The following is a 13,063-nucleotide window of genomic DNA, read 5'->3' as shown; positions in this document are numbered from 1 at the left end:
TGTTTATGTCGTAGGAAGTTTCTAGGCTTGTGTGAGAGAACTCTATATATTATAAAGACCTTATGGTCATCATTGTTTATGTTATATTATGAATGAATGAAAAAGAACATTGCTTGTGCAAACTTTGGATGAGTGGTTCTCCGTCGATCTTGGTGTGATGCCTCAATCAACCTAGAGGTGTGATGCCCTAGGTTCTAGTGGTGTGATGCCCTAGAGATCTATCTTTTTCTTTCTCATCTATATAAGTTATTTCTCAACCTTATCTCTAATTCTTTTCTTTTTATATACTTAAAATCATTGCTGTTTTTGCAATTTCTAGGATTCAAAGTTCTTCTTGGATACTGCTTTTGATGTCTTGATACTGAAGGTTCTAATGATCAACTTTGATCTTAATTCTCTGGATTGCATTACTTCTGTCGTCTCTGTTTGTTTCTATTTTGAGATTTAAAAGTTCACTTGAGTTACTGTTTTTTTATCTAGAGAATACTAAAGGTTAGAAATATGCACCCAAGACCCTAAATCAACTGAATCTGATTGGATTTTTTATTCCATCGAAAATATTAAAACTTGGTTTTCTCTGCTAGTTCTGCATCACTTGTTGTGAGCACCACTTTTTGATTGGTGGCAGTAGATACTGAACCAAAATTAATGACAAAAAGGGAATTCACATTATATTACATGCACGTGTTGTAGTTGTGCCATTTTGCTAGTCAAACAATCTTAAAACTTCCAACAAGTAAAAACCTATCCCTTGCATTTCTCAAGCAGCGCTTTGTTAGCAGAGATTCCAAGACCAATGATAAAAGCTATCACATGGTTTGTTATACTACTATAATTTGTTCATTTGTCCCTCTCTCGATTTAAAGGGTGAAAATAAGTTTCACATATTTTATTTACTACAGAATAATGAAAGCAGATCCTCAAGGGAAAGAGTGTCACATGTGATGAACACATTTATGTGTAAATGATAGTGGTAGGATGCATGTATATTTTATATTTTAAGCGGTGCTACTAAGGTATTTTTGTTGTTTTTGTTGTTTCAGGATTTTTATTGGAATTATGAAGAAAATGGAGCTTAACATATGAAAATAGTGAAGAAATGACCAATTGCCATGAGAATCCAAAGTTCCAAGATGCCTTAGTTGGCCGAATTGGCATGATGCTTTAGTAGGATCAAATTGATAATGCCACACCCCATTACTTTGCTTTGAAAGATGAAATTTCAAGGATGGATGATGAAAAGCAAGAGAAGAGAAAGGATCTTAATTCCAATGGTTGAGATTGAAATGATCAAGAGATGAGAAGGGAATTATTAGTTGTTTATGTGCATTATAAAGGAAGGGTAGATTTGCCATTTGCGAAAGTATATGGCATGGTTGTAATTCATTCGAAAGATAGGGACAATTTGGTCCTTTCATGCACATATTCCTCAACTTGAAAACTTTCCATTAGTTTTCTACCATTTATAAAGTTGCTTGACAAAATAATTAGAAGGTTTTAGACAAACCTTTGGAAAGAAAAAAAAAAGGAAAGTAACCCACGTGTTCTTTAAAAGATATATAGAAAGCCCATTCAAGCCTTAATCTTGTCCTTTGATTTGTTTCCTAAGATTAGTTTTTTAATCTTCACCTTACATCTTTTTCAATCCCTTAATTTAGCAACCTTTCTCACCCAAAATCTATATATCAATCTCTCTTGAACTCTCTCCCATCTTCTTGAATTTTTATTCTCGTCGCGTCTTCAGCAGTTTTTTTATTTTTTTTCTTAAAGTTCAACGGACCATAACTTCTTCGTTTTAGCTCCGATTCGCGCGTGGTCGGATCCGTTGGACTCGTATCGATGAGAGGAATCCGATCAAGGCTTGAAGGAGGACAATGATTCAACCATTGAAGGAGAAAAAGAATAAGTTTTTCTTATTTTGCTCTTTATTTTAAATTACAATTTGATGTATTTTTGCTTTCAATTTCAATTAAAGAAGAGTTCTTTTTGTTTTCTTTTTCCTTCTCAAGTTCTTAATGGCAATTCTCCTCTTTCTACTTTTTATTTTTGTTTCTTTGACTTTCTTCATGAGTAACTAAATCCTATATACTTAGGGTTTAGATGAAACCATGGGGAGGGAGAAAGGTTTTTAATTAAATTTAATGGTATGGAATTAATGGTTTATAATTGTTGCATATCAATCATTCATGCCATTGGCTTTCTCTTTCGTATGAGTGATTGCTATGAACATTATAAATATTTATATAGCCTATAAAATTGGAGTGTGTCTTTGATAAATTACTCATGGGCAATGACATCCATTGATCTTATTTCCCATAGACTAATTATCAAATATACAATTCAATACACAAAAATTATTTTAATTAATCAATCTAATCCAAACCCATGGTGGATTCTAACCCTAAGTAATCTTTTATATTGAATTAAGATTTTTACACTATTCCAAATTACTTTCGTAATTTTTCAATTAACTTAGGCCTTTAGAATTTTAGTTTTCTAATTAGATTAGATAAGTAGTTAATCAAGATCATTAGAATTTTGGTACACTTTGCCTAAATTAAGATTTCCAAATCAAGATCGTAGTTGAATTTGATTCTTAGATTGAATAGAATACACGCTTATATATAGTGTTGGCTCCGAGGTCTAAGTCCACGAAAATCCTGAGTCCATTCCAGGCAACATTATATTATAGCTAGTATTCTAATCGGTACAAGAATAGGATTAACAACTAGATTTCTCTTCCCTGAGTTCGACCCGTATTTACACGATCCGTGCACTTGCGGTTATTTAATATCTCTAACAAGTTTTTGGCGCCGCTGCCGGGGAAGAGAGTTGCATTAGAATCTTAATTATTCGAAGTGTTAGATTAGTAGTTATTTTTAGTTTAGTTATATTTTTTTGGTTTCTTGGCTATCCATCTCTCTTACTTGGTTTTCCTGTGTTTATGAGTGAAGGTTGGGTGCGGAACTCGGCCAATCGACTAGAAAGAGCAAACCGGTTAGAGACGGCGGAAGACATCGCACCAAATCCAAATCAAGTAGTCATGGCGGAAGAACAAGAGACACCCAAGAGTTTGCGCGATCGCTTCTATCCGGCCCGAACCGCGCAACCTTCTTGCATTAGATTGCCGATTGCACAGGGCAATAATTTTGAGCTAATATCGCAATTTATTTCTTTGCTTCTTCGTTTTCATGGCCTCCCTTCGGAGGATGCTTATTTATTTTTGCGTGAGTTTGAAGATGTATGTGCTTTGATTAAGTTGCAACAACTTACCAATGATGCGGTAAAGTTGCGGTTTATTACGTTTTCACTCAAGGATGGAGCCAAGAAGTGGCTCTATGGCTTACCAACGAACTCTATCACCACTTAGGAGGAGTTCGCCGTCACTTTCCTAAAAAAGTTTTTTCCATTACATAAAAGTAATAACCTTAGGAACGATATTTTACAATTCAAACAAAAGCCATTAGAGTCATTTTCTAAGTTTATGGAGAGGTTAAAAGACCTACTCCAAGAGTGTCCTCACCATGGAATTGATTTGTGGCACTTATGCCAAATTATTTATGAGGGCATAGATTACCAAACAAAGCAACTTCTTGAATCCATGTGTCCTAACGGTTTTACATCTTTCACGGATGAGGCCGCGGCATGGAACTTCTTACTTGATTTGGAGGAAAAAACAAGAGAGTGGGAATCCACTCAAGACGGTGAGAGAGCCACTTCAAGTAAGGGATTTCTAATAGAGGGTGCCGTGGCAAAAGAGGCCCATCTTGATAGCCTAATCAAAAGGCTAGAAGCCATAGTTGTCAAAGGACCTTCACAAGTCAATCAAATTGCACATAGTGTTCCTATGTGTAGTTGGTGTCAAGCCACAGACCATGTCATGGAAGAGTGCCCAACTCTTGCTAAATTTGGTAATTCTAATGAGAATGTAAGTGCTTTGTATTCTAATAATCCTTATTCTAGCACTTATAATTCGGGATGGAGAAATCATCCCAACTTTTCATGGAGTCAAAGTGGGCCATCTAATTTCCAAGGCCAAGGCCAATTCAACCAACCTAGACCCACATTCCCTCCCACTTTTGTTCAGCCATCCCTTTCCCCTCCTACTTTTCAAAACCCCATGATTAATAATGTTTCAAATCAGCAACCGCCGAGTTTTCAAAAACAAGGAGAGTCGGCACGCATGGCTTCCTTAGAAAAAAGCATAGAACTTCTCACTAGCACTTTCATGACAAGCCAACACAACATGGAGAAGCAAATCTCCCAACTTGCAATGGCGTTGCATGAGAGGGAAAAGGGGAAGATGCCAAGTCAACCCGTTCCTAATCCAAGGAACGTGAATATGAATGTGAATCAACAGGTACCGCCAAATCAGTTGAATGCCATTCAACCAATTTTGTCGCCGCAAGAGCCCTCCAACGAATGTAATGCCGTATATGCTTTAAGGAGTGGTAGAAATTACCACAAGGAGGAGGTCAGATCTAAACCTTATATAGATATACAAGATACATCCAAAGAGGTAAGAAAAGACTCCCCTCCAACAGGCTCGATTGCGGAACCCAAACAGGTAAGTACAGAAGAGGTAACTTCTCCCCCTGCACGAGATTTCATTCCTAAAGCTCCTTTTCCAAGGAGACTTACTAATAATAAGAAGGTGGATGCCATGGATAAAATTTTAAATGTGTTTAAACAAGTGCAAATTAACATTCCTTTATTAGATGCGATTTCTCAGGTCCCTACTTATGCCAAAGTGTTGAAAGATTTGTGCACACAAAAGCGCACAACTAATGTGCCCAAGAAAGCTTTCTTGGCCGCAAATATAAGTTCCATCTTGTCTCAACAAATGGTGGCTAAGTATAAGGATCCGGGATGTCTTACTATTTCTTGCACTATTGGTAACACAAATATTGAACATGCTCTTTTGGATTTGGGTGCAAGTGTAAATCTCTTGCCTTTTTCTGTATTTAAGCAACTAGGATTAGGAGACCTCAAACCAACCACCGTCACTCTTCAATTGGCGGATAGATCAATTAAAACACTCAAAGGGATGGTTGAGGATGTGTTAGTTAAAGTAGGTGATTTTTTATTTTCCGTAGATTTTGTTGTGTTAGATACCGAACCCGTTGCTAATATCAAGGATCATATCCCTATCATCCTTAGTAGGCCTTTCCTTGCTACTAGCAATGCTTTAATTAACTGTATGAATGGCTTAATGAAATTGTCTTTTGGAAACACATCGGTTGATTTTAATGTCTTTAGATTGGGTAAGCAACCAAATTTTCATGAAGAAATCAATATGTTGCATTCCTTTCCTGACGATATTATTTCTAATTTTGAAATTAATTTTGATGCAGGATTCCAAGAATGCTTGGACGAACTAGGAAATGATGAAGATGATTTCTTTTCCAAAGCTTTTGCCATCCAAAACGTGGAGCCTGTTGGACCACTCGCAACATCTCTTCCAAAGACATCAATCGAAGAAACGCCACAGTTGGAGTTGAAGCCCTTGCCTTCTCATTTATGTTATGCATTTTTGGGTGATAATTGTACTTTGCCTGTAATAATTGATGCGGACCTAACCTCCCCTCAAGAGGAGGAACTCATTAAATTGCTAAAAGATAACAAGGAAGCCATAGGTTGGACAATGGCCGACATCAAAGGAATTAGCCCTTCGATTGTGCAACATCACATCAATCTCGTTGAGGGTGCCAAACCTTCAAGGGAACATCAAAGAAGGGCTAATCCTGTGATGAAGGAAGCCATCCAAAAAGAAATTTTAAAATGGTTAGATAATGGGATCATTTATCCCATCTCGGATAGCTAATGGGTGAGTCCCGTCCAAGTAGTGCCTAAGAAGTCGGGAGTTACCGTTATACAATCCGCCACCAATGAACTTATTCCTACTCGTATTCAAACAGGGTGGCGGGTTTGTATTGACTACCGAAAGCTTAATGCCACTACTTGGAAGGATCACTTTCCTTTGCCTTTTATTGATCAAATGTTAGAAAGGTTAGCAGGTCATGAGTATTATTGCTTTCTTGATGGATATTCCGGTTACAACCAAATTCCCATAGCTCCTGAAGATCAAGAGAAAACGACATTCACATGCCCCTTTGGAACGTTTGCTTATAGACGCATGCCTTTTGGGTTATGCAATGCACCGGCAACTTTCCAAAGATGCATGATGAGTATCTTTTCTGACATGGTGGAGACCTTCTTAGAGGTTTTTATGGATGATTTTTCTATTCATGGCTCCACCTATGCCGAATGTTTACATCACTTAAAATTGGTCTTAGAAAGGAGTAGAGAAAAGAACCTTGTCCTCAATTGGGAAAAGTGTCATTTTATGGTAAAAGAAGGCATCGTTCTAGGACATGTGATTTCTAAAGAGGGAATTAAGGTTGATAAAGCCAAGGTGGATCTCATTGTCCATCTTCCACCGCCCAAAAGTGTGAAGGATATTCGATCATTTTTAGGCCATGCAGGCTTTTACCGGCATTTTATAAAAGATTTTTCTAAAAATGCTAGGCCTCTAACCAACTTGTTAGCAAAAGATCAAAAATTTGAGTTTTCCAAGAATGCTTCGATTCTTTTGAGTGTTTAAAAAAGGAGTTAACTTCGGCTCCCATCATTCAAGCACCCAATTGGACCGAACCGTTTGAAATTATGTGTGATGCTTCCGACTTTGCGATAGGAACCGTGTTGGGTCAAAGATTCAATAAATTACCGCATGTAATCTATTATGCAAGTAGGACTCTCAATGATGCACAACTCAACTACACCACTACCGAGAAAGAATTCCTAGCGGTTGTGTTTGCATTAGAGAAGTTTCGGTCCTACTTGATTGGATCGCATGTGATAATTTATACCGACCATTCGGCAATCAAGTATCTTGTTGGAAAGAAGGATGCTAAAGCTCGCCTCATTCGGTGGGTTTTACTTCTTCAAGAGTTTGATTTGGAGATTAGAGATAAAAAGGGTACGGAAAACTTGGTTGCCGATCACTTGTCTAGACTTCCTAATGCAAAGAATGACGAAGGTCCAATTAATGAAAACTTCCCTGATGAGCAATTGTTTGCTATTTCTAGTGAACCATGGTATGCGGATATTGTGAATTACTTGGTTACAGGTGCTACACCGGATCATTGGTCCAACCAAGACAAATACCGGTTTCACTCACTGGTAAAGTATTTCTTTTGGGATGATCTCTATTTGTTCAAAACTTGTTCGGATCAAATTGTCCGACGATGTGTGTCCGATCATGAGCACCAATCGATTCTATCTTTTTGCCATGATCAAGCCTGTGGTGGCCACTTTAGTGCAAAGAAAACCGCGCACAAAGTTTTACAGTGTGGTTTCTATTGGCCAAGTCTTTTTAGGGATGCTTTTCATTTTTGTAAGGCATGTAGATCTTGGTAGAGTTATGAAGCGAAATATGATGCCCCTCAACCCGATCTTAGTGGTAGAAATCTTCGATGTGTGGGGTATTGATTTTATGGGTCCGTTTCCCAACTCTTTTGGGAACTTGTATATTTTGTTAGGAGTAGATTACGTGTCAAAGTGGATTGAAGCCATTGCTTGCAAATCCAATGACCACAAAGTGGTGGTCAAGTTTTTTAAAGAAAATATATTTTCGCGCTTCGGTACACCTCGTGCCATCATTAATGATAGGGGTAAGCACTTTTGTAATAGACCATTTGAAGCTCTTATGAAGAAATATGGTATTACTCATAAATTGGCCACCCCTTATCATCCTCAAATGAGTGGTCAAGTAGAGGTTTCAAATAGGCAAATTAAGCAAATTTTGGAGAAGACTGTGAATCCAAACCGCAAAGATTGGTCTATTAGATTAGTGGATGCCTTGTGGGCTCATAGGACGGCATTCAAGACTGATCTTGGTCAGTCTCCTTACCGCCTTGTGTATGGCAAAGCTTGTCACCTCCCGGTTGAATTGGAACATAAAGCTTTTTGGGCTATTAAGAAACTAAACTTTGATTTGTCTTCTGCAGGTGTTCAAAGGAGATTACAACTTTCCGAATTGGAGGAGTTGCGCAATGAAGCGTACGAGAATGCAAAGATCTATAAAGAGAAGACAAAAGCTTTTCATGACAAACATATTTTGAGAAAATCGTTTCACAAGGGCGAAAAAGTGCTTCTCTACAATTCAAGATTGCATATCTTTCCAGGTAAGTTAAGATCTCGATGGGATGGACCATATGTGGTTAACAAAGTTTTCTCTCATGGTGCGGTCGAGGTTCTAAATCCAAGCAATGGTGAAATTTTTAAAGTTAATGGTCAACACTTAAAGCCGTTTATATGGAAGAAGTCATGGATCTCCATGAACCTTCCTATTCTAATTCTACTTAAGAAAATACGGTACGTACCCTCCTTTCTATGTTAGTCCTCATATTTTTCTTTCTATTTTTAATGCCTTGAGGACAATGCATAAATCAAGTATGGGGGGGGTAGCTTTTGGAAACTTTCTTTTCTAATATTTTCTATAGTTAAAGTTAGAAATTTTATTTTCTTTTTGTTTTTAGTAATTTTTCAAATTAGAAAGAACTTGGTATTTTTAAAAAGAAAGTTGCTTTCCTAGCTTTTGGAAACTTTCTTTTCTAATATTTTCTATAATTAAAGTTAGAAATTTTCTTTTCTTTTTGTTTTTAGTAATTTTTCAAATTAGAAATAACTTGGTATTCTTAAAAAGAAAGTTGCTTTCCTATTTTAAGAAAGAAAGTTAGTGGATATTTTAATTTTGGAATTTAAAAAAATTAGAAAGAATACTTTCCTTTCTTAGTTTTATTTTCTTTTGGAATCTTTCTTGTAAAAGGATTTGAATAAGAAATAGAAATAGAAACTTGCTTTTTATATGGTATGGATAAAAAGGAAAGAAAGGTTGAAACAAAAGAAAGAAAGAATGATTTTTAGAAAGTTTGCTTCTTGATTATAGTTTTGATTTGTAGCCTTTTTGACTTGAGCTATTAAGTCTGAAGGGTTTTTATGCCTAGTTCCTTAAAGCCAACTGGCTTGAGAGCAACTGACTGAAAACTCCATACATGGGTCAATTAGAAAGCTTAATAAATCAAAGCATTGCACGTAATCAAAGGTAAAGTTTGAACTCATATGCATCAATGTCTATGACATATGCAAATCAAAGATTAGTCGGACACTGCTTAGTAGCCTGGGTGTCTGGTGCATGCCTTGCATGTCATTCACGCCAAAAGCAGTAGAGGATTACAAAAAAAAAATGAATTCTATTCTTAGAAAGTATGGAAAAAGTGGAAACGATGGTGGACCATATAAGATTGCAATTTTTCTATTAAGTTTCGAAATCAAATTTCTTTTATGGTACGATTACATTAAAGGCAATTTTAAGGGAGCAAAGTAGGACAAATTCAAAAGAGGATTCCTTGATTAAAATATCTTTTTAATTTTCCAACTTGGAATAGGATGCAAAGTTTTAGTATGGGGGTATTCTTGTTCTTCTATTTTGAACAATTTATCAAAGAAACAGGATTAGAAAGTTTTGGCTTTACTCTATAGTGGGATTTGAAAAGAAAAGTTTGTTTTTAGAATTTTGTGTGCATATTCGCTACAAACACTCACGAGACACAACTCGTCCACTAGGGTAACCTAGGGGTTTAAAGGCTTGTTGCACATGCTAAGTGCAATCGTGATTCCTACAAAAATGAGTTAGGATTTTATTTTTATTGTTTCGATTTTGTTATTTTTTCTTATTTGCTTGAGGACAAGCAAAGCTCAAGTATGGGGGAATTTGATGAACACATTTATGTGTGAATGATAGTGGTAGGATGCATGTATATTTTACATTTTAAGCGGTGCTACTAAGGTATTTTTGTTGTTTTTGTTGTTTCAGGGTGTTTACTGGAATTATGAAGAAAATGGAGCTTAACATATGAAAATAGTGAAGAAATGACCAATTGCCATGAGAATCCAAAGTTCCAAGATGCCTTAGTTGGCCGAATTGGCATGATGCTTTAGTAGGATCAAATTGATAATGCCACACCCCCTTACTTTGCTTTGAAAGATGAAATTTCAAGGATGGATGATGAAAAACAAGAGAAGAGAAAGGATCTTAATTCCAATGGTTGAGATTGAAATGATCAAGAGATGAGAAGGGAATTATTAGTTGTTTATGTGCATTATAAAGGAAGGGTAGATTTGCCATTTGCGAAAGTATATAGCATGGTTGCAATTCATTTGAAAGATAGAGACAATTTGGTCCTTTCAAGCACATATTCCTCAACTTGGAAACTTTCCATTAGTTTTTTGCCATTTATAAAGTTGCTTGAAAAAATAATTAGAAGGTTTTAGACAAACCTTTGGAAAGAAAAAAAAAAGGAAAGTAACCAATGTGTTCTTTAGAAGATATATAGAAAGCCCATTCAAGCCTTAATCTTGTCCTTTCATTTGTTTCCTAAGATTAGCTTTTTAATCTCCACCTTAGATCTTTTTCAATCCCTTAATTTAGCAACCTTTCTCACCCAAAATATATATATATATATATATATATATATATATATATATATCAATCTCTCTTGAACTCTCTCCCATCTTCTTGAATTTTTATTCTCGTCTCGTCTCGTCGCGTCTTCAGCAGTTTTTTTATTTTTTTTCTTAAAGTTCAACAGACCATAACTTCTTCGTTTTAGCTCCGATTAGCGCGTGGTCGGATCCGTTGGACTCGTATCGATGAGAGGCATCCGATCAAGGCTTCAAGGAGGACAATGATTCAACCATTGAAGGAGAAAAAGAATAAGTTTTTCTTATTTTGCTCTTTATTTTAAATTACAATTTGATGTATTTTTGCTTTCAATTTCAATTAAAGAAGAGTTCTTTTTGTTTTCTTTTTCCTTCTCAAGTTCTTAATGGCAATTCTCTTCTTTCTACTTTTTATTTTTGTTTCTTTGACTTTCTTCATGAGTAACTAAATCCTATATACTTAGGGTTTAGATGAAACCATGGGGAAGGAGAAAGGTTTTTAATTAAATTTAATGGTATATAATTAATGGTTTATAATTGTTGCATACCAATCATTCATGCCATAGGCTTTCCCCTTTCGTATGAGTGATTGCTATGAACATTATAAATATTTATATAGCCTATAAAATTGGAGTGTGTCTTTGATAAATTACTCATGGGCAATGACATCCATTGATCTTATTTCCCATAGACTAATTATCAAATATACAATTCAATACACAAAAATTATTTTAATTAATCAATCTAATCCAAACCCATGGTGGATTCTAACCCTAAGTAATCTTTTATATTGAATTAAGATTTTTACACTATTCCAAATTACTTTCGTAAATTTTCAATTAACTTAGACCTTTAGAATTTTAGTTTTCTAATTAGATTAGATAAGTAGTTAATCAAGATCATTAGAATTTTGGTACACTTTGCCTAAATTAAGATTTTCAAATCAAGATCGTAGTTGAATTTGATTCTTAGATTGAATAGAATACACGCTTATATATAGTGTTGGCTCCGAGGTCTAAGTCCACGGAAATCCTGAGTCCATTCCAGGCAACATTATATCATAGCTAGTATTCTAATCGGTACAAGAATAGGATTGACAACTATATTTCTCTTCCCTGAGTTTGACCCGTATTTACACGATCCGTGCACTTGCGGTTATTTAATATCTCTAACAACATGCCATCTGTTATTTCTATGTAAAGACAAAATTACCGTATAGATTTCCACATTTTTGGTGCCTATTTGCTAATGTGGAAATGCTAATCACCTCTTAGATGGCACATGAAAGTTTCCATTAATAAAATAAACTGAGAATTGGAAAAGATATTTGTATATAATGTTCTATGATATTGCTGTCCATGTGATACTGTAATATGGATGTGCACAGATATAAATTATTGGAAATATAAACCAATTAAATACTATGTATTGGAATGTAGTGGGAGTTGGAAAGTCGGTTTTGAAAGTCTAAGAGAGTTATTGCTTGATTTGACTAGTCTAGAAGTACTCAATAGCTAGAATGTTCTCATGTATTTTATTTTATATATCCATGTATGGCAATCAAAAAGGACTGAGAGAAAAAGAAATATAATTTTTGTCTCCTCATCTCCTTCCTCTCTAAAAAGTTTATCTTTCTTCATTTTTATCTCTAACATTGTGGTATCAGAGCTATGGCAAAAAATACAACAATGTCCTCCGATTTTCCGGTTCCCCAACTTAGTGATAAAAAAATATGAAAATTGGTGTATTCAAAAGAAAGCTTTGCTTGGCTCCCAAGATCTGTGGGATGTGGTAGAGAATGGCTACACCGAACCTAAAAATGAATCGGCGTTGACAAATGCTCAAAAGGAGGCCTTGAAGACCTTAAGGAAGAAAGACAAAGCGGCCTTGTACCTCATCTACCGAGCTCTAGATGAAGGCACTTTTGAGAAAGTTGTGGCTGCCACCACCTCCAACGAAGCATGGGACATGCTCAACAATGCTTTTAAAGGTGCAGAAAAGGTGAAGAAAATTCGCCTCCAAACTCTTCGAGGAGATTTTGAGTCTCTTAGAATGAAGGAATCTGAAGCTATTTCATATTATTTCACAAGGGCCCTTGCCGTTGTAAACCAATTGAGAAGAGATGGTGAAAAAATTGAAGATGGGCGAGTTGTAGAAAAAATTCTACGTTCATTGGACGCAAAGTTTGATTATGTTGTTGTAGCCATAGAAGAATCAAAAAATTTGGAGGAAATGTCAATAAATGAACTTATGGGTTCATTGCAAGCACATGAACAACGGCTTATGAAGAAAATGGAGCCGATTGAAGAGGTGCTTCAAACAAAGCTCACCATTAAGGATGATGAAGAAAGCTCGAAAGGAAGCAACAACCAACGAGGTCGTGGGCGAGGATGGAATTGTGGCCGTGGAAGAGGCCGCGGACGTGGTCGAGGCCAAAGAGGAGGCCGAGGAGAAGATCAACAAAATTTCCAAAAATATAACTATCGAGGTCGAGGAGGACGTTCCCGGGGAGGCATGGCAAGAAATCAACGGTATGACACTTCTAAAGATCGTTGTTAAA

At 36.0% G+C, this 13,063-nt stretch overlaps 1 non-coding gene and 1 pseudogene across 1 annotated transcript; one reads left to right on the top strand and one right to left on the bottom strand.

Moving 5' to 3' along the window:
- Positions 1 to 3,424: 3,424 nt before the first annotated feature.
- Positions 3,425 to 3,531, bottom strand: LOC143856849 (small nucleolar RNA R71). The gene has a single exon (XR_013238392.1). It is a non-coding gene; the product is annotated as a small nucleolar RNA R71 (small nucleolar RNA).
- Positions 3,532 to 4,246: 715 nt separating this feature from the next.
- LOC143855734 (uncharacterized) lies at positions 4,247 to 13,062 on the top strand (annotated as a pseudogene).
- The last annotated feature ends 1 nt before the right edge of the window (position 13,063 follows it).

Source organism: Tasmannia lanceolata, unplaced genomic scaffold, assembly GCF_043159265.1.
Source record: "Tasmannia lanceolata isolate RefF3 unplaced genomic scaffold, GAP_Taslan_0.1 ptg000023l, whole genome shotgun sequence".
Taxonomy (NCBI): Eukaryota; Viridiplantae; Streptophyta; class Magnoliopsida; order Canellales; family Winteraceae; genus Tasmannia; species Tasmannia lanceolata.
The sequence above is the reverse complement of the archived record's forward strand: the minus strand, read 5'-3'. Positions and strand labels throughout refer to the sequence as shown.